Raw genomic sequence first — 27,052 nt, 5'->3', positions numbered from 1 at the left:
CAGTCTTCTTGTCCTATGACCTAATTAAAAGAAGTCACTCGATCTTTCTGCTCCTGTTTCTCCATGTGTAACCTGAAAGGTTTGGGTAAATGTTAAGGAATCCAGGAGCTTGTGAATTATTCCTAGAGCACTTAACAGACTTGGATTAGTGAGTTGCAAGTAGCCAACATATATGGGTAGGGTTGATATTCTAAATATTTAGCAACCCTATGGCAGTAGAGGCTTGGTATAATAACTGGTAGTTTTGTACTTGTGTATGCTAGGTAAATAGCAACTACACCCATGGGAAAGGAGCCTTGGACTTAAATTGCCAAAGCAGGAAAGACCTTAGAAATCACCAATTTTCTTGATTTTACAGGTTGTTGAGTTTTTGTTTGAAATAGCACTTTATGTTATTGAAAAAAAAATGCTGCAGAAAGAGGACACAAATGCATAAGCCTTAGGACCCAACTGTGATAGATTGTCATAGCGATGGCACCAATGAGTTCAACTTCCCTCTTTCCACACACTTTCTTAGTCCCTTCCACATTGACTCTGGGCTTGGCTCTGTGATTTGTTTTAGTAATGAGACATTAGCATATGTGATAGAAGCAGAAGCTTAACAAATGCTTGCTCATTAGGGCTTGTCCCATCTTTTGCTACCTTTGGAATACAGTCACTATGTGAAGAGGGCTTCTGGCCTGTTGGTGATGCGTGGCCTAGCTGACAGCCAGCACTCTTCACCAGACTCAAGAGTGAGGCTGAGACAAACAAGTTGCATTTGAGCTGACAGATGACTATAGCAACAAGAGCAACCTCAGATGAGACCAGAAAAGGTACCACCCATCTAAGCTCAGCCCACATTGCTGATCCACAGAATCAGAGAAGGTAAAATGGTGGTTATTTGAGCTACTAAGTATTGGATTGGGTTAATAAATAGCAGGAGACGCTTGAGACATTGAGAAAAAGAACTCCAAATTGGAAAAGGGCATTCTGAGGGGTGGGGTAGTTGATGGGAGGACAGAGTGGTGGTCTCCTCTGCTTTCCTCCTTGAAGGAAGGATTGAGGACTTGGATATAGTCTCTATAAACTGATCCCTTGCCTCCAAGATGGTTCAAGGTTGCAACTTCTTTCTTGTCTTTTTGTTCAAGCATGCCTAATTTCAGGAAACAAACAAACAAACAAACATGGTTTGTCCTAATCTCTCTCAGTGAGGCCTACAGGTGGGTTTTCCTGCCTGTCCAAGCTTCTGCCATCATTTTTCTTTCCAGAATGTAATGAGGAACAGTTGATCTGGCCTTTTCTTGTTAATTCAGTAAATGGCTGCTAGAGAGTAATTTTATGGAATATTATGAGAATAAAAAGGTGAGAAGATTAGATTTTTAAAATGACTCGAGAAACACTGATCTTTATGTCCAAATAGAACCTGCAACCATCTTGCTTACAATGCTGCTTTGAGACAATAAAAAAAAAATTCATTTTGTCATTGCCCTGCAGTTGATATCTTCCCTCTGGCAGCCACGAGTCAAAGAATTTATATAAAACAAAGCCCTGCAGACTTCTGTTTTTTGTCATAAATGACGCTAAAACTGGAAGATATGGGAAGCAACTGTTTTCAGGTATTGAACAACAAGCAGCACAATCCCCAAGGGAAGAGAAAATCTCCTTCAGTATTCATCCAACTCTCAGCCTAAGTTTTCAATGTGGAAAGCTGGAGTCCATACCAAACTGAAGAGGAGAAATAAGGGTCCAGGGTTACTTAAGTGATTGGAAATTGTGCTAAAAGGAATTGTGCTGGGTGGTAAGAGATGGAAGGAAGAAGTCTCTATTTGGGTTCCTATGAGCTCATGACTGAGGACTGGGTATGTATGTGCAGACAAGGTCACAGAGGCTTGCTGCTGTGGGACTCTGTTAGATTGGAGATGCCAGAGATGGAACATTGCTAGAAGATGATGAGGTTTTGACTCAACATGAAGACAGTTCTTCTTAACACCCCAGACTCTGCATTTGAGCCTCCCAAAAGGTTGCCCCATAGAAGAAAGAACTATGTCTTGTGTTAAGATCTATTATAAACCCGCTCTGATAAAGCCTAAAAAAATAAAAAGTTTTGACAAGATCTACAGAGGCAACAAGAGTATGGGGATGAATCCACTCGAATGAGAAAAAACTATGGCATCTCACAGCCTAAAATCCACAGCAAACAAGTTCAAATTTTCAGTAATTTCAAATTTGAAATTTCAGTCAGTAATTTAATTGCCTTTCAAAAACATCATGAGAAAAGAAAGTTATAAATAATGACCCTACTTAACATAAATGCATGCCCCCCCCAATTTTAGCAAATAAAACCCAGTAATATTTTTAAAAAGATAGTAAACATATCATGACTATGTGGGGTTGATCCTAGGAATACAAGGCTGGTTTAACATTTACAAATGGTATAATTTATCACTCTACAAAATAAAGGAGAAAAATCATATGATAATCTCAATGAAGAAAGAAAAAAATTCTCAGCAAATTAGAAACAAAAGGAAACTTTCCAAAATCAATAAACATCATCGTATTGGATGTATCTATAGCAAATATCATAGTTATTAGTGAAATACCAAATGATTTCCTCTAAGACCAGGATATGGCAATGATGTCTGCTTTCACCACCTTTTCCAATATTATACTGGAGAGGCTAGCTAGTGAAATAAAGGAAGACAATGGAAAAAAGAGATAAATATTGAGAGGGAAGAAATAAGATTATCTCTAATCACAAATGGCATATTATCTATATAGAAAAGCCTAAGAAGTCTATAAAATACAATAAACAAGCCAAATTAGTGTATAAATTTAATAATGTCTTAGGCTACACTTAAGTTAAAAAAAAACTTTATTTCCATATGTTAGCAACAACCAACCATGAAATAAAAAATTTAAAAAGACATTTAGCATAGTATCAAAAACATAAAGTACTTTTAAATAAATATAACAAAAACCTAAAATTCTTGTGTATTTAAAACAGTAAATTCCTGTAGGAAAACATTTCAGTATTCTAAATAAACAAAGAGATATACCATATTTACAGATTGGCTGTCACAATATTGTTTAGATGTTCATTTTCTCCAATTTGGAACACAGACTCAAGGCAATCCTTTCCCAAATCTCCAGAGTCATTTTCTAGAAATTGAGAAGCTGACTTTAACATTTACACAGAAATCCAACAAATCAAACAAACAAACAAACAAACAAAATACCCTAGATTAGTCAAACCAATTTTGAAAAGAAATGTTGGAGGATCTATACTATCTGGTTTCATGATTTTCTAAGAATGCTACAGCAATCAAGACAATATGGAATTATCAGAAGTTTAGCCTAGAATCAGTGAAACAAAATAGAAGATTCAGGAACAGACTCACACATATATGATCAATCAATTTTGAGAAAGACAACAGGATAGTTTAATAGGAAAGAGAATTTTTAACAAACAGAACTGTAACAACAGATATCCATAAGGGAAAGAATTAGCCTTGATCCCCTACCCTGTATCACATAAAAAATTAATTTAAAATGGGTCACAGATAGAAAAGTCCAAACTAAAAATTTCAAGTCTCTAGGAAATAAGGCAGAAAAATATATCTCTGTAATCTTAGAATAGGGAAAGATTTCTTAGGATAAAAAAAGTACTAATAATCAACTTCAAAGATGATAATTTGAACTTCATCAAAATAAAGATTTTTTTCAAATTACACCATTAAAAAATGAAAAGGCAATCCATAGTCCAGGACAAATATTCACAATGCATATATCTGACAAAAAAACCTTGTAATCAGAATATACAAAGAACTCCTACAACTCAACAATAAGAATACAAAAACCCTATTAAAATGGGGAGAAGATTTAACACTTCACAAAAAAATACAAAGAACTTTTGCACCTTAATAAGAAATCAATAAGAAGGCAATCTATTAAAAGGGAAACACACACACACACACACACACTCACACAGAATTCAGAATGGTCCACGATGACATGAAAAGATGCTCAATAGTTTTATTCATCAGGGAACTGAAAATTAAAATCATAGCAATATATCATTTCACACTTATCTGAATGTGAAGCATTAGGAAAAAAAAAAACCTCTAAGTATCAAACGTAGTTAAGATTGTGGAGCAACAGGAGGGTTCAGACATGGATGGTGGAACATGAAATGTCACACCATTATGGAAAATATTCTAGTAGTTACAAAATTAAGCATATGTGATTTACCCAGCAATTGCACTTATTGGTATTTATCCTCCCTCTCTTCAAGATCAAAAACATGTTCACCAAAGTGTTGAATGCTAATGTTCACAGACACCTTATTCATAAGAGTCTAAAATTGTAAACAGCTCAAATATTCACACAGATGAATGGGAAAGGATGGTATAGTCATATGGTAGAATAATGCCCAACAACAAATGAACAACATACAAGCAGAGGAAAGGGAAACACACCGAACATCATGGATGCATCTAAAAAGTATGGTACAGCAAGGAAGAAGACAGATACAGAGAACTTGTTCGATTTTATTTACATAAAAATTGAAAACAGGTCAAACCAATGTATAGTGATAACATTCAGATCAGGGGTTTCCTAGAGTGGGATGGATGCAGATTAGCATTGAGGGCACTTTCTGGGGGTGATAGAATTATTCTAAATCTTGATTAAGGCGAAAATTTTATGGAAATACATACTTGCCATACTCCATTGAGCTGTACCCTGATAATATATGCCTTTTATGCTATGTAAAACTTGATTAAAAATGAATAGCCTTTAATAGTAAAAATTACCAAACAACAACAAAAATAAAGCCTAGGGGAATTCCTCTTTGAATGAGTCTTTTTATTGAAGGAAAATAATTTATTACTTACCTCCAAATAGTTATAGAGAATATAAAATATTGAATAGTAATATCATAAAATTTAAGGAGAGGGCAAGTTTCAATTCAAATACAACTATGATTAAACCTTTTCACATTAGCAAATTTAAACTTCACAAAAGCAGGAGACAGGCATTAACTGCCTCATTTCTATATTAAAGAAAATGAGCCTCAGAGAGGTTGAATAGCTTGCCTAGAGTCATCATAAATTAGAAGATGGGAGTCAAACCCAGATATTTTGGCACTAAATTCAATGATTTCCTCTGTACTATGTTGTTTCTCTTCTCATGCATCCCTTTTAAAATATTTTCACGAATCAAAGATAACAATGTCCTTTCCGTTTCTAGGCCTTAAATTGCATTTCCTTTGATGTTATTAGATTGAAAAAGGCACTGAGTTTTTGTTTTTTTTTTCCCCTGAAATCTTCTCAATCTCTGGCTTTCCAGAGGTGCTGGGATCTTTATCTTCCTTGCAGGAGGTATGGAATCTTTGAACAATCAAATTAGGTTGAATCTCATGTTAGCATTTTCTCTTCCCAACCTGCATTGCTGACAAAGGTAGAAATTGGTACAATATTTCTGCAGAGCAATTCAGCAATACATATTAAAACTCTTAAAATGTGGCATATCCTTAGATTGAGTAATTCACCTTCTGGCAATCTATTCCTAGGAAAGCATTAGAGATGTGTATATGGATATGTCTATAAGAATGTTCATCCTAGCATTACTAACAATAACAAAAATTAGAAACAAGCTAAATGACTGCCCCCGCCCCCCATTATTCTGTCTCTTCTTTCTCAGCAACAAAAATCCTGGTTTGTGAATAGGTATGTGGCCAGTGACTAAAGCATTAGATGTCTCTGTCCTCCCTTATAACTATTTTGTGGCTATTAGAAATATATGTGAATTCTAGAAATCTCCTTGCAGGGCCACACTTTTCTTTGACATGTTTCCTTCCAGATTCCTAGATTGTGGATGTGATGGTTGGGTATAAAGCACACACATTTTGGAACATGAGTTATCACACATGTGGGACAGTGAGATACAAAGAGTCTAAGTCCTTGCACTATGAGAATCACCCCACAAAAGCCTTAATTAAGTTTGCATGACTGAAAATAAACTTTAAACTAGCTGAATCACATATAGTATCTGCATGTGAATTTTCTGTCCCCCCACCCAAAATTGAATCCTAACACTTAAACTGTTCAGTAGCAAAGGGATGGTTAAATGTATATGGGCTATGCATAAAAAAATTCTAAGGAACTTTTCAAATGACCCTATACAAGAGCATTTATTTATCTATTTTTGTTCTAATTAGTTATACATGACAGTAGAGTGCATTTTGAAATATCATACATAAATGGAGTATTTATTAACATGAAAGAGCTTACTATAGGACTAAGAAAAAAAGAACAGGCCACATTCAAAAGCAAGGATAAGTTCTTTGCAGGTATATGCAAAAACAAATACTTTGTTAAATACGTAGGTATATTTGTGTGCATGTATGTATCTCTATAAATGCATATTGTGCATACACATATGTTTATGTATTTATAAAATGTTCCTCCCTAATATATATGACCAAAATGTTGACAGCTATTATGTTTTAGTGTGGAATTTTAGATATATCTATGTTTTTAATATGAGGTTTTCTTTTTCATATTAGGCATGTATTAAATTAGTTATAAAAATGAAAGAATACTTCTCCAAAATAATGCAAGTTTAATTGTGATTCACCAATTTCTAAAGAAAAAGCTATGCTAACATTTGCAAAGAAAGAAGAAATTAATATGGAATGAGTCTCGTCCCTTTACCGTGTGCATTTCATAATATATGCTGCGATTGCATATTTTCTTATGTCGATGCATGAATACTTATGATTACTCTTTAAAACTCTAGGCAAGGCAATTATTTAGAGTATATACTTTATAACTCCTTTTCCAACAGAATGTGAAGCCGAGGGACATTCTAAAGATGACATCTAGCGGTTGCTGTGGTAACCTTACAGACTGCATTTTAGAAATCTTTTATGTAAGTTTATAGCATTGGAATTGACTCTACAACTCAGGAAGAAGGCAGTAACTGGTGGCTGTTAACCCTTACAAACTGTATTTGTGATTATACTCAGCTTTAAAGAGAACGGTGGAGTCACCATGGAGGTGTGTAAGAATAGCTCTAAAATGATTAAAGGAATCTAAAACCTGTGTTAGAATTTTCCTGACAATCTTAAAGAACTGTCATGCCAGCTAATAATTAAAGCTCATATTTATTCTAGATCACTTGCTGTGCAGCAGGCATCATGCTGAATCCTCCATAAACACTGTCTTGTTTACTTCTGATCTCCAACTGAAACCTTAGAATAATCCTGCTAAGTCATACTATTGCTATTTGACAAAAGACAACAAAACTGAGACTTAGAGAATTTAGGAGAATTGTCTGAACCCACATTGTTAGGACATGATTAGAACTCACGTCATCTGTCTTCACTCTTAACCACTGCTTTATCCAGGCGCTTTCCCTGATACCCGGTCTGGGTCTGTTTTACACGTGCCCTTTGAAGGGAGACACAACAATCATTCAGGTTTATCTGGTCTCATCTCAATCAGTGACACTTATTAAATAACAACCACATTGAACATGACGCTGTTGTGATTTCTGAAAGTCCGATGTCTCCTTCTTATGAAATTATGGTATACAATCAAGCTTACAAGAATAATTGTGCACACCACACATTTATTTGAAGCCTACCTATAAGATAAGGTAGAGGTCTAATAAGTGCAGTAGGAGAGTTGCATCAGCAGTGAGTGGACACTTCCCAAAGACCTGGCCTTCAAATAACATCTAAATTCTAGCTGTTGGGAGGGCAGAATTGGAGATGCTACAGTGCTGTATAGCACTGTTTAAAATGCAGATCTGGGGCTGGGGATGTGGCTCAAGTGGTAGCATGCTGGCCTGGCATGCGTGCGGCCTGGGTTCGATCCTCAGCACCACATACAGACAAAGATGATGTGTCCGTCAAATACTAAAAAATAAATATTAAAAAAATTCTCTCTCTCTCCCTCTTTCTCACTCTCTCTCACTCTTTCTTTAAAAAAAAAATTAAAATGCAGATCTAAGACCCTATTCCAACAGACTGGATCAGAATCTTCATTTTAAGAAGATCCTCAGGTGATTTCAGGCACATTAAGGTTTGAAAAACACTGTTTTAAAGACTGTTTTTGTACAGCACTCAACAGCATTTGTGGCAGGAATTGCACTGAGGTCACAGGACAGCATGAGCTAAGACACAGTGGTGGGAATGAATGATGCAGTTCCAGGGAAATGTGGATCGTCTGGTGGAACCATACCTTAAATCAGAAGAAGGAGAGTTGTGGGAAGATAGGGCTGAATTCATGGAGGGGCTCTTCTTGTTCTAGAAGTAATGAGGATAACTTAAAGTTTTTGATCTGGAAATGATGCAATGGTATTTTTTATCTAACAGCCCCTTAAGATTTATAAAGTATTTAAAGTTTGTGATAAATTTGGAATTTAACCTTTGATTTAGTAAAGGGCTGCTCTACAGTCTTCACATCACCAAAAGGAAAAAAAAATCTATTATTAATAGGTATTCAGTTTATGGCGGTTATTAAAAGAGAATGGCGCAGACGCTGAAAGCAATCAGAATCACTTGAGAATTCTACACCTATCACCATTCCCCGACAGGGGTTTGATAGTTAAATTGATCTAGGAGATTTAAAAGCCCACATGGCCTTGTCCTTCATGAGAAGATGGAACAAGAGATGACGTATTGGCTCACTGTTTTTTGGATGGGTCAGGCTCTCCTTTGCTCTCTCAGTCTGAGAAGGGCCCCAAATCCCTTCCCTCGGGCTCTTTTGATGAGGAATCGGTGAGAGACAGAAGCTATTTTGTAAACCTGTCAGCTGTCCTGAATAAGGGAGCCAAGAACAAGAGAAACCAGATAAGAGGTGCATCTCAGGCTTGAGGGGGGGCCTTGTCTGCCTTGAATTAAAGGACAAGGGAAGAGGATTTTGGAAGGGCAGGTGAGTCAACTGAATGGAATCTTCATCTGCAGGCTGACAGCAGTGTTACAGACACAAAATGAGTCAGCAGAGACATCCAATGACTGGTTGAGAAACAAAGACAAGGGACGGATAAGTACCACTGGACACAGAATGCTTCAAATCAAGGGTGAGTGCATTTATCAGAACAAGTGTCTCAGAGGGAAAGGTAAATAATCCAGATTTCTGCTCCTGAACTTGGTCCTGGCTAACCAGGATATTTTTTTTTTTTTTTTTTTTTTTGCCACCAGTGGGCAACTTAACCAGTTTCCTGAAGGAAGCTCACAGACTGATGCAATCACTGAGTCCTGCAACAAGCCAGATCCTGGGAGGATTTGCACCATTATCTGTCAGGAGTAGGTGAGATTCCTCATGATCTGCCAACCTGTGTGATCCATTGAAACCTCACTCACACATCTAATCAGAGATAACTGCAAGTAAAAAAAAATGACACTTAAAAAAGGGAAACCTTCACCTAATGGTCATGATCCATAGCATGTCTTGTTGGCCAGGAGATGCAAGGACTTCCTACCCTGACTGAGGTACATGTTCTGAGGTCAGCCATTGTAGCCTCCCTAGATCCTGGTCATGGGGATGGTATTTCTTGACCTTTGTCCTGTGTGACCACATGGGAGCTGGGCATTAGGAACAATATTTCAGGGGTTTCACCAAGATCTCAGGCCATTTTAAAATTGGGGGTTCAGTGCTATGAGAGTCCCCCCATTTTTTTTTGGCCGGGTAAATGTTTAGTATTTGCACTTATCAACTCCACAATCAAAGCTGGGGGAAGGGTCTGGATTTACTCCTGGCCTAGGGATTCCTACTCTGAGCAACAAGTTTGAATTTTTTTCAGTTTAAACGACTTCCATCTGGGTCCTGTCAGAGACATTTAGAGCAATTTTTTTTTTTTTTTTTTAATGGGAATCACAGCGAATATGTCCCTTTGCTTCTAGCCTTCATTCCAAGGTATGGATTTTTACTGTGAGGCTATTGTCATTTTTCTTCAGTTAGCTATGCCGTACTTAGGGGAGTTTGGAAGTGAATGTGGGGAGTCTAGTCTTGTGAGGCCTCACTCTTCTTGATTATTTTTGTTTTTATTTTCTTGCACTCACTTGAGTTTGATGGAGAAATTTTTGCCTTATCTACCAAGATTCTCAACTCTTAGCCCTCGTGTTGACCTCTGTCAGAAGAGTCTATTTTAGTGATATTATATTTTTGTCTTTTTCTGTTTCAGAGGAACCAATGTTAAGTTGAAGACTATCTTTTTCTTGTAAATGTAGTCAAGCCCTCCTAATCTCTGACCCCCTGTTCTCTGGCTTTAATAGACACATGATCTGAGTCCCAGAATAGAAGTAGCAACTTCCCAGCAGCTGTGCAAACATATAGCAAGAATGCAGGTCAACCTTTCAACTTACCATCTGTAGGTCCCCACTGACCTCTTCCATGTATCCCTTTAACTGATTTACTCAGGCGAGGGTCTGTTACTGATAATTTCAGAGAAGCAACTAACTACTGATTGGCTTCAACATAATAGTGGAACTCATTGTTTTATGTCAATGAAAAGTTCAGTAAGTGATCAAGAATGGCTGGATATAAGTGCTCAATGCTATCTTGGCTTTTTTTTTTTTTTTTTTTTTTGCAGAACGTTGACTTTACTCTCAGTAAAGCACTCTAAATCTAGTGGTTTCACATCCCAGTTTATATTTTCTGATTTTGGCAACTCTCTGAATGACTTGAGTTGGGACACTTTGCATCTGCCTAAATCAATCACTGAAGCTAGTAGGATGAAATGTTCTAATTTGGCTAAGCGTGGGTCAGGTCACCTTCCTAGCATCAAGGGTGGGGAGTCTATCTATCCTACTTACATGGATGGACTTGGTGAACAGATGGCTTCTCAAAAGAAAACTGGAAGCTGAGCAGGCAAAAACAAGTGTCCTACATTTCTTGATTGGTCAGTATTGAAGCTAACCCAAGACACCAGTTTTGTAACATGTGGCAGGACCAAAGTCTCAAGTATATTATTCAATAAGTTTCATTTATTATAGAAGTCTCATATAACCATTCTAGACACCAAGCTTATGGTTCTTCAGTTTTGAATTCAAATGATCTTATGTGGTATTTCACAGAAATGGTATAAGCTGGGGGGATAATAAATACACCCTTAAAGAAATAGATCATAATATAATGTGCAAATGTCTATAACAAAGAACACAGTTGTCTTTTGAGATTCCACGAAGTGTTAAGCATTGAACTTCTTTTTCTTCCTATATTATTTAAATTTCAAAGCAACTCTTCAAAGAAGGTATTCTTACCTAAAGACATTGAGGTTTGGAAAGATGAAATTCTTCTGTCTTTGGTCATTTAGCTAATGAGCATAAGGAACCATTGGGAATTCTATTTGGAAATACTGCTTTTCTTTGTAATTAGGAGATTTGAGAAAGTGTGACCATTTTTTTTTTGTTTAAAATAACTTATTTGTTTCATCTTATCAACCCCTTAGAACTTATCTGTCTTGAAGTTCTACCAATTTTTCCACTGCAATGTTCCTCAGATCTTCTTGCAATACTTCTTCCAACTCTTTGTTCAGGCTTTTGACATCTTGTACCTAGATTGCCAAGAAACTTCACTGGTCATCTCTTTGCTTCCAGTCTCTCTAGTTCATCTGGCTGCCCAGTAAGTTTTGAGGTAAGCAGAAGGTGTATACCATACAATAATGGCTTAATAAGTCATTTAATAAATATTTATTCTGAGCCAATCATTGTGTTGGATGCTGATTTGAAGCTTTAAATAAAATGCAATTCCTTTTGAGAACTTCATCAATATTTAGGGAAGGCAATTAGATACATTATTTATTATAATAAAATACACATCAACAAGCTCTTGCTCCATAAACCACAGTGTTTTATCACTGCTGCTTTGGAAGTATTGACAATTTTTTACCTTAGCATCAAAGTCTTCCTCAATAGTGCCACACATTTAAACTTGTTCTACATAATGTCCTCCTTGAGCCATTCATTCTAGTCAACTGGTCTACTTGGTGCCTGTACTCCTCTGTGCCTGTACTTACTTCTCCATGTCTTATTCACATGACTCCCAGGTTCTTTCCATCCCTGGCAATTCTAAGACTATAGTCTAAACTTTTTAAACTCTGAGATCACTTCTCATTTGTACTTGATATAACTGTGTTGTTTGGCACTTGTGACCATCTCTGTATTCTGATGGTGAATGTTTAAGTTTTTCTTGTAACAAGGCTGTGTATTTTAGTGTATCATCAATATGTGATCAAATAGCTGTTGATAAAAGGCCTGAAAGTGCTGTAATTAGTGGTGGATACCAACATTTGTGCTGAGTAGAAAAAGAGGGGTTCAGCTTAGAGGACAGTAGAGGAGGATTAAAATAAGCACAGATAAAAATTGCTTCTCAGTCACTTCTCTTTATTTTTTCCTTGCTTTACTGTATTCTCTGGTGTGTATAGGTGTGTGGGGGACCCTCCTCCCTTCAGGGTGAGAGGGACACAAAGTTTGATCTTTTAGCTGATAACTGAAGGTCAAGGGGCAAAGTCAATCTCATTGCCTCACTTGGAATTTGAGGCATAGTTGGACCAAAACAGTAAAATGTTTTTCATTATTCATTTAATTTCCTTCATGCAGAGATATTAATAAAATCAGTAATTTAAATTAATAGTTTTATGTAGAATTTGGAGATTATATAGTTTTGATGATATCTTTATTAACATGATGATCCTTATGGGAAACTTTTTTTCTAAGTGAAGAGTACACCATTTGGATGCTTATTTTATGTTAAGGGGGAACTTGTGATTAGTGTTGATACTCTCTGGTGGATTTCTGTGATTTTTCTCTGGGATAAAGCACTTGAGTAGTTGATAAAATATCATTTGTTTCTATGCTATATTTGTAGATTTATTTTGGCTGACTGCAGGGCTGAATTATTTTTCCTAAAATGATTTTCCAAAAAAGACCAGCAATTTGCTAATATTTTTTCTTATAAATGGCTGCACAGTCAAGCCCTAAAAACAAACTGATTATGTAATGGGGTAACAGGAATATGAGCGAATGATACTTCTTATGAGATAATTTAAGACAGTTTCTCTGTTTTGGAGGGTTATACCACTAATGATTGACTTTAATTTTTTCAAGGTATGATTTTCAAAAAGAAAAATACAAGGCTGTTAGATTGATTTGTTTTCTTTCGAACAGATTTAATTGCTTCAATTTCTGGAACTTACTCCTTGAAGACAGCAGCATTGCTTTTGATAATACCTTACTCATTCCGCTTCAGAATGTTTGTTCAATTGAGAAACGAAAATGTGTATCAGCATAGAACATAGAATGATTTTTTTTTTTCTAAATGACACTAAAACTGTTTCTGGCCTAGGGAAGTATTAGTTCAGGATCCTGTAAAAGTTGGTGCTTTCTCTGACACATGGACACAATAAGCCAGCCAAATTTGCTCAAGAGCAATTTCCTATGGCTTAATTTTCCCCCAAACATATATTATTATGTAAACAGGAAAGAAGAAGGTTTCAAGGGCACAGACACTATTCTAAATTAGAAAGCTAATTTCCCCTCCATGTTATAGATGAAAGTAACTTTATATTCAAGGTTCTCTCATGTGTAAAGAGAGGCACATTGATGTTATGTGTTCAGCAAAATAGAAAACCTTTCATTTAAATTATCAGAATGTAAATCTTGTGTTATGCATCTGATATGTTGACATTTTGGGAATCCACTAGCACATTTTTTGCTCCCCCCACCCTCTGCCCCCAGGAACAAAGGTGAACTCTGGAGGGAGTTCACCAATTCCTCTCTTTATAAAAACGAACTGCACAAGAGGAACATATTGTTGCTTTATTTACATGTTGGTCTCCTCTTGACCCAGTTGTTTGTCTCACTTTATCTTTGACTCCAACAGAGATCAAAATATATTTTATGCACTTACAGTGTGGAAATATACTGGCAAATGGGAAAAAAGCAACATAAAGCAAATTTCTGCCACGGTGCCTTTAATATTGAGACAGATTTTTTATCTAACAGAACCAAGAGAATGGAACATGAGAGTACCAGCAGCTTGGGGCTGTAAACACAGCTTCCGGATGACACATCCCTAGGGGGACTGATCATACAGTTTCTATATTATTCAGCTTGTCACCCTACCAGCACATAACTGATTTTTGCCTCAGAAAATGTCTCTTTCCTGAAATCCCAGCTGTCCTTCATTCATAAAGCAATGTTTTAATAAGGTGGTTGTTTGCTACAAAACAATAATAGTCCTAATAATGAATCACTAACAGCATAGCATATTCCTCACCATGGATGGTCTACATGATGCTAAACAGCTGGAGGAAAAGTGGGGGAAAATGCAATCAAGCATTTAAACATCATCACTGGATGTTTCCAAACAGAAGCTTCCAGATGTTTAGCATTGTGGAAGTAATGTTTGATTGCCTGCCCTTTTCATATTTTATCTGGATCTTTTGATGTTCTTTAGATGGAGTCTTGGACTCTTCTTCCTTTTCAGTATCCTGAATAGTTTTTCTGATCATAAATGGCAACAGCAATGTTGAAAACTAGCAAAGGCCAAACCTGGCAGGAATTGTTTGAGATAAGGAAGAAGAGACTTGGACTGTGGTTAAATGGGTCCCTCTCCTGGCTAATGTATATGGAAGCATGCAATTTCTAAGGGAATATTTGAAGCAGTTTCAGTTTTCAGTTAAAAGATATGTACGAATTGAGATGCTTAGTAAAGGGACCTTATTTTCCCTGAGATACAGAGGCTGAATAATAAGGAACTTCCTTTGGATATTCAATTCAAAGAAAGAAAACAGTCTAATATGCTGTTGAGTATACAGGCTTAAAATGAATCTGATCTTTCTAGTGCTGAAGTAGAGCTGTTTCTTTTTTCAGATTGATGTTTTATCGTGCAAAATTAAAAGTCTGGAATAAACTGCGTTCTAGCCCCCCTCACCCATTTTTTAAGGATCTCAGAGTATCATACCAAAATTAACTCCTGCTTCCCACTGTACTTCTCTCACATATCAGTTATTGGAACTTAGCATGAAAGTGATTGCCAAATGCTCTGCTAATTTAAAACCGCTGAAAATTAATGATCTCATCAAAGATGGCTCAGTTTCAGAATGGGATTCATAGGTCTTGGTGCTAAAATAAAAACCAATTCCTACATAAGAGTGAAAGAAAAAAAATAGTCACTTACTGACATGTCCCTGCAAGAATGGAGGAGCCAAGAAAAACTTGGGAATGTTAATAACTCAGCCTGTTCACTGATTCAAGATGACTGGTTAAAGAGCACTGTGTACTGATGATGACTCTGTGGCATGAGGAACAATGTCATCATTAACACGTGGGACTGCTTAGCATTTAGAACACTTCACACATAAAGAGAAGTTAACACAGGACTATTTATGTGCTTTAGACAGATGGTTTAATGTTTCTTTAGCCTTCAGTCTATGAGGCCACCCGTGGTTTTCTTCAGCCAAAGGCTTTTAAAAAATAATTGGTCTGCAGCCATTTTCTAACAAGTCCGACTGCAATATATTTCCCTAAGTCTTTCTCTCACCCTTAACCATCTCTTACAATAGTTTGTGACTGACAAACCTCCCTGACACTGATTCCTCACATTTAAGTAGCTATGGACATAAAAGGAGATGAAGGGAATGAAATATCATCATTAATAGTTTGTTTGCTATAGAAAAGCTATTCAGATGATTACTTTGGAAATTGGTTCTCCCCTGATTAGACATTGCCTTGCTCTGGAGAAACTGTTGCCCCCAAAGCCTTCAATACACGCAATGACAACGCAGCATAGGTAGATAACTGTGTGGCAAGGATGCATTACACTGAGCATATATGTTCATCTCAAATAGTAAAGGAGAAGAGCAACTGTACCTCTGAAGAAGAGGTAAAAGGTACCAGCTTAGGAGGGAATAAAGAGGCTGCAGATCCCCTGATCTTACTATCAAAGCAATAGAGTAGTTACCTGGGTGAATCAAGCAGGACATATTTGTATAGTGCAAACTGTCTGTGGGCTCTTAATGACCCCCTACATGGCTCTAGCCTCTCTTCATCTCTCCAGGCCCTTTTGTGAGTCTTTTTAGGGGAGCAGTGTGACCCAGTAGTTTGGGGACTCCTGAGATTGGCCTGAACGGATGCTTATTTGCATTCTCTTGTCTATATAACCACCTCCATTGGGGTTCTACAGAAGCATGTTTAGGCCTGGGGCAGAGAAAAGCAATTACACAGCAGAGAGGATTTAATGATTAGATGTGTTTAAGGGAGCAAGTGTCTCCTGACTGCACATTCCCACTCAGGAGGGCTTGAGAGGTCTGAAGTCTAAGCACAGAACTTGCCATTGGCTTTTCTCTTTGAGGAACAAAGATGACTTTCTGGAGGCTCAGATTTCATGGTGACACTTTACAAGGGGTTGGACTGGAGTACTTGCTGCTTATCTTGCTGTTACTAGTGTAAGGCTCTTGCACCAAAACTGTCATTTCCTCACATATGACGAAGAAGCCCCGTGCACCTTCATCGATGTTTTCTTTTACCACGTTTTGTTTAATTCCCAGAGCAAGGTGCCTATCCAGTTCTGACTTACGAAGCAATTCAACAGCTCTCTGCTTTCGGTGCCCGAGGGTGACAGGCTGCTGACTGTCGGGGATGTAGGCCTGGACCATTAGCGACTATGTGGCCAGGCCCCTCGGTGTGTGCTGGTGTTCCATGTGGTCAGCTTCTCATAGGAGCAATTCTGGCTGGTGCACGTGGAGGTGGAGGTGAGGGACGTCAACGACCACGTGCTGTGCTTTCCCAGGGCCCAGATTCCAGTGGAGGTGTCAGAGGGAGCCGCGGTGGGCACACGCATCCCCCTGGAAGCGCCATTGGCTTGTACCATTGGACAAGGACGTGGCCATGACAATGCAGCATAGATGGATAACTGTGTGGCAAGTGTCATTGGACGAGAACGTGGGTGCCAATGGGCTGCAGAGTGTGCGACTAGCTGAGCCACACAGCCCGTTCCAAGTGGAGCTGCAGACGTGTGTTGGCGGTGCCCAATGCGAGGAAGTCAGGCTGCTTACAGCCTAGAGCCAGTGGCCTGGCCCAGGAGGGGGGCCGCTGGTTGAGGTCTGCCATTGCAACTCTTCAGTGTGAGTGTGCTGGACGCCAGTGACCACAGCCCAGCCTTCCCTCAGGGCGCGGTGGAGGACGCCCCTGTGGGCTTATTGTTTCTGGACCTGGACACGGCGGACCCCCACGAGTGCCCCAATGGCGGGTGTTCTCCTTCCGTGCTTGCAACCCACCCAAAGTGAGCTGCCTCTTGCGGCTCGACCCGGGCTCCGGTCGCCTCATCCTAGTGGGTCCCGTGGACTACGAATGCCAGGACACCCATGATCTGGACGTGCAGGTGCAGGACTGCAATCCTGGTCCTCGGGTCGCCACCTTCAAGGTCATCGTGCTCATCCGTGATGTCAATGACAACGCTCCAGACATCGCTATCACTCCGCTCGCCAACCGGAGAACCAGTCACCTCGTCTTTCACCGCTGCCGCGCTCCGGAAAGCAGCTGCGACCTTGTCAGAGGGGCTGGGGCTCTCCAGGCCTGCGCAGCAACCTCTTTGGCGCCTAAAGGGTGAGCGCGCGCGAGCTCAGTGGTTCTGGTCAGCACGTCGGACAGGGACTCGGGTTCTAACGGGCAGGTGCACTGCGCCCTCTATGGGCACAAGCACTTCCGACTGCAGCCGGCCCTCTGGGTAACTAGTCGGTGGTTACAAAGGCGTTGCTGGACAGAGTGCGCATCACAGAGTACTACCTGAGGCTGGTGGCAGAGGACCACGGCGCGCCCCCACTGTTCACCGTGAAGCCTTACAGCGTGCCTGTGGGCGACGAGAACCGACAGCGCGCCTGTCTTCACACAGCCAGTCTATGAGATGTGGGTGCTTGAGAACAACCCGCTTAGTGCCTACCTGGCTATGGTGATCGCCCGGGATCCGGACCTGGGCCACAACGGCCAGGTCACCTACCGCTGTTGGAAGACTAGATGGGCCGCGCCAAGGACTCCGTATCCACCCATGTCTCCTTGGACACAGTCACTGGAGAATTGCGTGCTCGAGGGTGCTTTGACAGCGAGGAGCTGGCTGAAATGAGGCGCTGGTACTGGAGGCGCTAGACGGCGGCTTTCCACCGCTACAGTAGTGCTGTTGCAGGTGGGAGACTAGAACGACCACGCGCTCCACCCGGTGGCCCTGATGCTCTTCGATGGCTCAGCCCAGCTACCTCTGCCCCGAGGCGTGCCTCTAGGCTACCTAGTGACAAAACTGCAGGCAGAAACCAGGACGAAGGCTTCAACGCCGAACTGGCTCACAACCTCCTCTGCAGTGACAGCAGTTTCCGGGTTTTAGCCCTGCACCTGGTTATCCGTGAACTGTCCCTGCAGCACCACCTGTCCTTTCAGCCCTCTGGCCCGCTGACCGCGGTCGTCGAGGTGAGATGGAAGCAGGCCTATCATATCACGCACCGCCACTCAACTTTTAGTGCCCACGGATCCAGTGCCACCTGGCGGAAAAGTGGTGCTGGTGCCGCCGCCGCCACTAGAGGGAGCGGAAGGAACAGTCTGGAGAAACACTGCTCAGGGAACAGCTAGGCAATCTGAGTTCTCCGTAGTGTGGGTCGGTGTTTGGGCCAGTGGCTGTGGCCTTTTGCTAGTGGCCATAGTCATTGTGACTTGTTTCTGCAAGGGAGAGGGTAGGACATGGAGGAATAGGCTTTGTGAACACTGCCCAAGTGGGTGTCAGGCGAGAAGAGACCAAGCTGGCCAAAGTTGCAGAGTATTAGGAGCTGACTCCCAGGGCTTCAAGTTGAGCTTCTTCATGGGGTCATGGCTGCCTTCCATTTCTTCAGAGGTCCAGGGTGTCGGGTCTGCAGGAATTTCCAGGAATAGGGATAGCGGAGCGTCTTGGTGTTCCTCTCTTGGGGAGAGGACCAGAATCTCACAGGCTCAGGTAGAGAGAGCACATTTCAGCTCTCTTATTGTCCTCATTAACTACCCCCACCCCTGATTTTGTTTTTTCTTTTTCTGTTTTATTGGTTCTTTATTTTTATTAGTTATACATGACAGTGGAATCCGTTTTTATAAAATTATGCAAGCATTGAATATATATTATTCTAATTAGAACCCCATTCTTGTAGGTGGGCACAATGGTGGGATTCACTTAGGTCTTTTTTACATGTGTACCTAGGAAAATTATCTCAGATTTTCCTACTATCTATTTTATTCCTATCCCCCATCCTCCTTTTCTTTCTCCTTTGTCTAATCTACTGAATTTCTCTTTTCATTCCTCTTCCCCCAACAATGTATGAGCATTCCCTTTCCCCACATCCTCCCCAACATTTTTTTTGTTACTTGTATTCTTGATAATTGCCATTCGGACTGGAGTAAGATGAAATCTCTCTGTAGTTTTAATTTGCATTTCTTTAATTGCTAGATATGTTGAACATTTATTTCATGTATTGGTTGACCATTTGTATTTCTTCTTTTGAGGACTGTCTGTTTAGTTTCTTTGCCCATTTATTTGATTGGGTTATTCATTTTATTTGGTGTTAACCTTTTTGAGTTCTTTGTATGTCCCGAAAATACATTCATGTGTGTGTGTGGGGGTCGTCTTATGAAAATTTAGTGCTGATCACATTTGGGACTTCAAATGGCTAATGGGGCGGGGGTTAAAGAAGAAAAGTGCTCCACAGATGAAAGCAGAAGGGGCCCTGACAGTCAGATGTTGGTGTAGGCCCATGTCTGTTCTCTTTTTTTGCCCATGACAATTTCCCTTGGGTTGAATGCAGTCCTCCCTCAGGGTTAATGCTGCCATCCTGAAGCATTTCAGATGAGGGATGCAGGGCCCTCTCTGTCAGTTTCCATATCTAAGGGTGAAATATTATTAACTGCTACTCTCCTCTCCTTTTAAATAGGGTTCAATCTCAGTTCCTTTTTATTCCCCAACCCTTTACGGAGACGATAAATCTGCTGCATGTTTAAGGTAATTTCAGAATATTTATCGTTATCTCTAAGCAGTGTGTTTGACAATTTTGAACACCCCTTTTTTATGGATAACAAAGTAATTCTTCCTTTTTCACTATCAGGACACATCCACATCCAGATGAATTTAGTGTGAAGGACAGTGGAGAAGGAGACAGAGGATTGAATGACAGCAGTTCTGATATCAGTAGAGAGGGCTTGGAGAAAGCATCCTACCAAATGATTGCAAAGCAAGGGGGTAAGTTCAAACCCGTGACTTCCAATCTCTTCCTCTCAAAGTCATTGTCATACTTATATGAAGCACAGAAAAATAAACTATACAAGTGGCCCATCTATACGTTCATAGAAGGCAGTGCCTCAGGCATTTCAGGTTACTGTAATAAGATACCCTAGACTGGGTAGCTTAAACAACAAACACCTATTTCTCATAATAGATAAAGTTCATAGGGGTCAGGATTTCATTTGCTTGCAATATATGAATATATGGCTTTGTTTGGTTTTACTTTGCTTAGAGAATTCTGCACCAACACAGCCTCATGCTATTTGGTTTATCTGCTGTCTTATTTTGAGGTTTTGTTCCCTGGAAATGCATGTTCTGTAAATGGTCAAATTCTCTCTGATGGTGTCTGGTTCTGGGATGGGGCTTCTTAGGGAAAGGCGTTATCAATTATGAGTTTTTGTGTTACTTTGCATGACAATGCAACCTGTTCTCTGTGTAAGAACTGGCCTTGATCCTCTTTGCAGATCAGCACCTGTGTCTCAACACTACAAAGTCTTCTCTTTTAAAACAAGACCCCTAATTCTTCTCAAGGTGTTCCAGTTACTACTGTTAGCCCCAAACATAGTGACTTAAAATAATAATTTTGTTATGCTCATGGATTCTGTGGGTCAACTTGGACAAGACTCAGAACTAAGATGGTTTGTCTCTATACTCCAATGTGTTTGGGGACTTAGCTGAGAAAATTTGATGGCTGGAGCTAGAGTCATCTGAAGGTTTGTTTCATTACATAATGGGTATGTGAACTGAGATGACTCAAAGTCTAAAAAAGTGGATGAGGGAGAGGAAGGGAGGATCATGTTCTATTTACTTGACTTCCAACTTACAACATGGCAGCCTCAGGAAAGTCACATGGCAGCTCAGGGCTGCAAATCTGAATGATCCATCCAATAAGACAGAAGTCACACATTCTTTAATGACTCAGATCCTGAAATGACACTGTCATTTCCATTAATTTCCATCATATTCTACTGGTCCAAGGAATCTTTTTTTTTGGTTTGTTTTTGTACCAGGGATTGAACCTCAGGGTGCTTAACCTCTGAGACATATTCCCAACCCTTTTAAAATATTTTATTTAAAGACAGGGTCTCACTGCTTTGCTTAGTGCCTTGCTAAGTTGCTGAAGCTGTCTCTGAATTTGAGATCATCCTGCCTCAGTCTTTTGAGCAGCGGGGATTACAGGCATGTCCACAGTGCCCGAGTTGGTCCAAGCAATCTTAAACCCATCCCGGATTTGACCCTATCTTTATATTGAAAACTTTTCAAAGAATTTTGGGGAGTGTTTGTAAATCAATCAAACATGACCTAGAAAGTCCCACATTATCTAGTCCCTGGTTGCTTCTCACACCTGATTTGTTCTCACTCTTTCCCTTGATAATTTATATCAACGTTTTGACTTTCTTGTCTGTTGAATACACCAAGTTTTATCTCTATCTCAGACCTAAGGGCCTTGCTGTTCCCTTAGCTTTCCCACATATCCACATTGTTTATCCCCTGCCTTTGTTTAGGCCTTTGATCAAATGTCTATCTACTCAAAGAGATCTTCCATACCTCAGATTTCCTGTCCTCCTGACACTCTCCATCCTCTTTATCCAGCTTTGTTTTCCTTCATAACATTTATCATTATTGACATCAAATATATACTCAAAATAAAACAAAATCAACACATTTATTGGATGGATGAATGAAAGGTGCATGCTAACCAGCAACTCGAATGACAACTTTGTAGGATCATAATTGTATTTTAGGTTAGGGTAGCCTTGTGTTGGTGTCTTTCTTTGTTTTTTGAAATGCCATTGGACTCCCGTACTTTCTGGAAAACTTTAGTGTCACCTTAAAAACGTTTTAAAATGTTTTTAAAAGATTTTAAAATGAATATATTATCCTGGATTGTTTAATGTTAAATTAACTATTTTAGAATATTAAATAACTGGAACTCCTACTGTTTATTATTGTCTTAACTTACCAACTTATTCTTGTCTTAATTCAGCTTCCTCTTCCTAACATTATAAGCAAACCTTCTGGGTCCATGATAGCTCAAGGTGCTTCAGTGGCAGACAATAATGTGGTCAAGGCAATGTGTTCAGTCTGAGAGGATATAGTTTCTTGGTAATAACAATCACATTTCCTCTTACTGACAGGAACCTTTTACTTATTTAATAATCATTTGCATATCACTTTCTGTATGCCAGGAATTGTTCTGGTTGCTTTTAAAATATTACCTTACTTAATTCCTACAACAATGCTGTTAGATAGGTACTATCATTGAATCCCATTTCACAAATGGGGAAACTGAGACACAGAGACGTTGGAGTAATTTGGTCAATGCTAGGGAAGCTGTAAAGGGGAAGAGCTTAGTTTATAACCTGGAAAGTTTGCAGTTCATACTTTTAATGTTCTGCTTTACATATTTTCAATAGGTTTTTAAAACCTTACTTTATGGGTCTTTTAAAAATTTAGGACCGATTTACATTCCTGAGGATGTTTCTATTTTTGAGCGTGAATGAGATGTTCTGCTTTATGGTTTGGTTTATCCTCCAACTCTTGGCTGCATTTTCTTATAAAACTTTTAGTAGGGTTATTGAAAAAATGACACATGGGTGATGGCAAGGCAATTGAATTAAGAGCTGATAGTTAGAAGATAAGTTTAATGAAGGTATTTTTTTTAATCATTTTTGCATCTCGCCCTTAATGGTTAACCCAGAAAATAAATGGATTATTAAACACACTGCTAATCCTTTGAAATTTCATTTTTGATTGTAACTTCCCTCATTCCTCTCACCAAACCTGTATTAAAGATTTCAGCAAATAATTTAATGGACTTGCTTGAATTTGATTTCCACTTCACTTCCTCAGTGTGCCAGCAGGTGGAGGTGCAAATCATTGGCAGAAAAACCAGAGAAAGAAAAAAGAAGCTAACAGCTGGAAAACTAGTTCCCTAATAATGAATGTTGTTTGCATTTTAAGCATATTGCCGTATAACATTTTGATTTTCCTCATTTTGGGTTTTAAACTCTGTTTTATTTCTAAGTTGTTTCAGATTATTCAGAACGGAAAGCATTTAAGGATCCTGAAAGATTAAACCAGGAATCTCAAACCAGTATGAATTCTTCATCACATCATGAAAATAGCTACAGGATTGAAATTTCTTCAAAGACCCTTTACCCTCGCATTTCCCAGCTGAAAAATATGAATTTCCATCCATAGCACTGAGAACTCAAACGATGTTATTTTCAAGTCTGTGCTTCCCAAAGTGAAGGGCTGCCAGATGTATATGACAGAGTTCAAAACCACAGGCCAGCATTGCCATCTCCCCCTTTTCTGGACAGAATGATGAATTAAATCATTCTTCCGGGGATGGATCACCTTGACATCCCTCAGAAATAGCCACTTCATCCTGAAATATTGCATCTCATATAGACAGTTATGTTTGGGGAATATATACATTTATATTTCTGAAAAATGTTTAATAAGCCAAGTTATACGTCTCCTGGTTTTAGTATACATTTCCTTAAATTATGTCAATGATGACCTTATATTACATGGGAAAGTTTATGAAAGAGTCTGAAAAGTGATCTTTATTGCTATGAATATAATGAATGAACATATATTTTATATTCTTATTTATGAATATAAATACATATTCAGGATAGTTGTTCATTTATTTTTCTTAAAATATTTTTTAAATTGTCAATAGGCCTTTATTTTATTTATTCAGATGCAGTGCTGGGAGTGATAGGCAAGCACTCTGCCACTGAGCCACAATCCCAGCCCTGTTCATTTACTTATGAATATGTATGTAATTCTATTTCAGAATAACCTTAAGGCTGGATTAAGATCCTAGTTTCCCAACCTTAATCATAAAGCTCAATGTGGAGCAATAGGAAGCTGTAGATAGGCAACAGTGAGGTGTGGGGTTTCATCTCTCTAGTCTGGCATCTAAGCCAGTTGCTGAGTGCTTCATGGGGATAATGGTGGCAGATTTTGGCAATGGGTTAAAATAAAATGGGAGTGGCTGGTGATGTTTCTTAGTACTAAGCCATTTGCAGCAGCAGCCTAGTCAGAGGCTAGGGCTATTGGCAGCAGGAGTGGCAAGAACTAGAGAAAAGCTCTTATGGTTTCTGCCATTTGGGTTAGAGTTCCTAGTGGGGTTCCTCTCCTAGGTGTAAACAGGAGGCTAGAAGGAAACTAAAGTAAAAGAACAGGGGCAAAGAAGGAGTTGGGCCCTGAACGCAGTGAATTGAGGGTCTTTGTGAGCAGCTGGGTCTTATTTTTGTCTGGCTGGCAATGGGACGGAGAATCCTGTCTTTTTTTTTTTCAAGATTGGTCCAGATTGTGGAAAGATTGGAGTCTCCACGTGCAGGTCCTTAATATCAACTGGCAGGCTCTGAGGTCATTAGATTCCAACAGGCAAGATCTGTGCTACCTGATATGATAACCATTATCCACAAGTGACTGTTTAAGTTTAAATGAATTAAAATTCAATACAATTAAAAATTCAGTTCCTTAGTCATAGTATCCACATTTCAGTTGCTCAATAGCCAGACATGGCTAGAGGCTCCAGAATTGGACAGAGAAGCTATAAACATTTCTATTGTCATGGAAAGCACTGATCTGGAAGAGGCAGACTGGAGGAATACCTCCATGGGCTGGGCTTGAGGGGAGCCACAAACCTTGCTCATGTATATGGGGGATGGTGTGGTTTTGTTTGTTCTCCACACTTCCCTGGTCCATGACAGTTAAGTCTTTTATCAGTTCATGTATTTACTTCAGAGTAGATTGGCATATTATATTATTTATAATATAAATATAATATAAAATCTTTGAAAAAGTCTAAGGATGATAATTTTCAGTAGCACAAGTTTCTCTAACAGAGAATTTCCAAAGGCTTTTCTGTGCTACCTAGCGTGTTAAATTTATAGTCCTCACCATTAGTCCTATAACCTTAGAGATTTTGTGGCAATAGTCATGACAGAACCTACCTGCTTACTCTTAAACTCTTCCAAGAAATAATTCAGGAGTTTTCAAGACAAGTTATTCATTTTTTTTAACTTATGCTAAGGCGAGGAGCTGGTAAGTGCTTTTAATTTCTTTGGTCACTGGATTCCTATATAATATTTCTGCTGTTGAAATTGGTCTCTGGGTCTCAGTGTCTTCAAAGTGTCAGTGTGCCATGGCGAGTTTCACCTTTCTGAGTAGGATTGGGTAGGCTCCAAAGAGATGGCAGGAAATGTGAATGTACCTTACTTTACCTAGTACAAAGCTAAAAAGTAACATGGACACCTGTCTTTTGGGTTGTACCTAATAATGCATAAAATACACTAGAATATAATCATCCCTTGGTATCCACAGGGGATTAGTTCCAAGACCTCCTAAAGATACAAAAATCTACAGATATCCAAGTCCTTTGTATATAATGGTGTAGTGTTTTTGTATAACCAATGTGCATCCTCTCATATTCTTTGAGTCATCCCTATATGACTTATCACATTTAATACAATGTAAATATTTTTATACTATATGGTTTAGGGAATAATGAGAAGAAAAATGTTGGTATGTATTCAGTATACAGTTTTAAAAATATTTCCATTTATAGTTAGTTGAATCTACAAATGCAGAACCCAGAGATATAGAGGGCCAACTGTAATTTTTCATGTGAATATATTCTGCAGAGAACAGTTTTTGAAAGCCAAGAATCTAAGATTTTCCCTCAAATTTATAAACATAGAATCAGATATTTACATTTTTTAAAATCAAATTCACATGTACTTTTGATATTAGCTTCTACCTTAATTATGATTCCTAAAGTAAATTATAGCTCCCTAAACCTGCCTATATGTGTGTTGAGAGCCACAGCCGAAGGGGCCCCAGCAATCTTCCAGCTGCCAGCAAACTTCCAGGTGCCAGCTGATGATTAGCTCACAGTGGCCCCAGCAAACTTCTAGCTGCCAACTGATTGGCTCCTCTGCGGTGATGCTCATTGGGCTGTTTCCCTGCCCTTTCAGACCACGGAGCTGCTCATTGGGGGACTTTTTTGGCTCCGCCCATGCGACCCAGCCAATCGGCCTCAAGAGCAGGAGGAGTGGGGGGAGGTTGAGAGGCTTGTGGGAAGCCAGTGGTGGCAGTTGGGCTCTGAGGGTTTTTCCTGAGGAGCTGTGTGGTGTGGTGTGTGTGTTCTAAAATTAAAGTTCGTTTCTTTTGACAAGTGGCTCCTGAATTGTGCCCAGCCAGACTGCGGCATTTGTGATTGCATTCTCAGAGTGAAATAATAATAGGTAACATTTATTACTCTCTATATGCAAGGCTCCTCTGCTAAAAGCTTTACATGAATTATTGTATTTATACCTAATAACAATTCTAGAAGGTAGTTACATTATTATCCCCATTTTATAGATGAGGAAATAGGTTTAGAGATGGTAATTTGTCTGAGGTCACAAAGTAAGTAAAGGAACTTAGAGTTTTTAAAATTATAGAGTTTTTAAAATTATGGCATATAACATTAAAGTGCATGACTTTTAGGTTTACAGCCAAGTGAAATTTTCTACATACGTATTCATGTCACCAGTACTTAGATTAACATATGGAATATTCCCAGTTCCCTGGAAGTTTCCCCCATGCACCTTCCCAGGCAATCCCTCTTCCAAAAGTAATCAGTATGCAGAATATAAACTGCTATAGCCATTGTGGAAAACAGTATAGAGGTTCCTCAAACAACAGAAAATAGAATCAACATAAATTCAATAAGTCCACTACTGGATATCCAAAGGAAATGTAATCAG

General features: G+C 39.1%; 1 pseudogene; it reads left to right on the top strand.

Annotated features, from left to right (window-relative positions):
• LOC143411409 (protocadherin-8-like) overlaps nt 1–18,607 on the top strand; it is a 134,238-nt pseudogene extending 115,631 nt beyond the window's left edge.
• The last annotated feature ends 8,445 nt before the right edge of the window (nt 18,608–27,052 follow it).

This window comes from Callospermophilus lateralis, chromosome 12 (genome assembly GCF_048772815.1).
Source record: "Callospermophilus lateralis isolate mCalLat2 chromosome 12, mCalLat2.hap1, whole genome shotgun sequence".
Classification (NCBI taxonomy): Eukaryota; Metazoa; Chordata; class Mammalia; order Rodentia; family Sciuridae; genus Callospermophilus; species Callospermophilus lateralis.
This window is presented reverse-complemented; position numbering and strand designations above follow the sequence as displayed.